This window comes from Gekko japonicus, unplaced genomic scaffold (genome assembly GCF_001447785.1).
Source record: "Gekko japonicus isolate JY-2015 unplaced genomic scaffold, Gekko_japonicus_V1.1 scaffold1298, whole genome shotgun sequence".
In the NCBI taxonomy this organism is placed as follows: Eukaryota; Metazoa; Chordata; class Lepidosauria; order Squamata; family Gekkonidae; genus Gekko; species Gekko japonicus.
The window spans coordinates 475574-476956 of record NW_015174312.1 but is presented as its reverse complement, the minus strand read 5'-3'; the positions used below and the strand labels follow the sequence as shown (position 1 = coordinate 476956).

The 1383-nt window shown below is 43.1% G+C and overlaps 1 protein-coding gene across 1 annotated transcript in view; it reads left to right on the top strand.

The window, feature by feature from the left end:
- LOC107121260 (nodal modulator 1-like) overlaps nt 1-1383 on the top strand; it is a 52839-nt gene that overhangs the window by 12066 nt on the left and 39390 nt on the right. The window lies entirely within an intron of this gene.

Genomic DNA, 1383 nt, shown 5'->3' with positions numbered 1-1383 from the left:
AGGACGTCTGAGCTGCAGCGCTACTTGCCTGGAACAGTATTTTAATTTTACTTTATATCCACTCAGTTGCTTTGAGCCTATCTCGTATGGAATTTTTAAAGTAAACTGTTTATCTTCAGTACGAGAAAGTCTTTGAGACAGCTGCTAGCTTTCTGACTTTGTTTTCATCCTGAATCTACACCCATTGGATGACTCCAACTTCTAGGAAAGAAGAAAAATTTTCCGTTTCTGTGCCATTTACTAAATCTCTTAACTTCTTTCATATCATGTCATCCATTGTTGTTTTTTGCAAAAGACACACATGCTCTAGTCTTTCAACACAGGACCATATTTACTCCTAAGAATCTATTCTCCAGCAGTGGAGAAAGGTGTCCATAGGATGGGTGGTTTTGTGCTTTTCAACCATATTGAGCCCAGTATTGAAGGGTGTCCCCTACATATATAATTTATTTTTATTTCTTTATTTATTCATCACATTTATACCCCGCCCTCCCAGCCATGGCCAGCTCAGGGCGGCTTCCAACAGCATAAAAACAACAATAAATAGTATAATAATCCTAAAACTATAACATCACAATATTAAAAGGTGCTAACAATAATAATCCTATTACCAATAAATTACCAATAAACAGATAGCAATTTAACACTACCTCTGAGATGGCGCTCAGACTTCCGTGCCATCCTAGTGGACGATCCCAATCTGATGTTGTACGGGTGGCTCAGGCTGCTGTAAGAATTTCAGGGGACAGGGCACTCTCCCCCGGGCCGGCTCCTTAGTCGAAGGCCTGGCGGAAGAGCTCCGTCTTGCAGGACCTATGGAACTGCGTAAGGTCTCGCAGGGCCCTGATCTCCTCCGGGAGCTCGCTCCACCAGAGTGGAGCCGCCACCGAGAAAGCCCTGGCCCTGGTTGTAGCTAGCCTTTCATCCTTTGGCCCAGGAAGGGTGAGTCGGTGTTGAGACCCTGATCACAGCGCTCTCTGGGGAACGTGGGGAAAGGCGGTCCCTCAGCTATGTAAGTCCCTGACCATAAAGGGCTTTAAAGGTAAGAACCAGCACCTTAAAGTGAATTTGGTATTCTAAGCGCTTTAACCTTTCCTCACAGGGAAAGTGTTCCAACCCTTTTATCATTCGAGTTGCCCTTTTCTGCACTTTTTCCAAAGCTATAATATCCTTTTTAAGGTGTGGTGACCAGAACTGCACACAGTATTCTTTCAACACAGGACCATATTTACTCCCAAGAATCTGTTCTCCAACAGTGGAGAAAGGTATCCTTAAGATGGGTGGTTTTGTGCTTTTCAACCATATTGAGCCCAGTATTGAAGGCTGTTTCCTACTTATATCATTTATTTTTATTTATTTATTCATTCATCACATTTATACCCC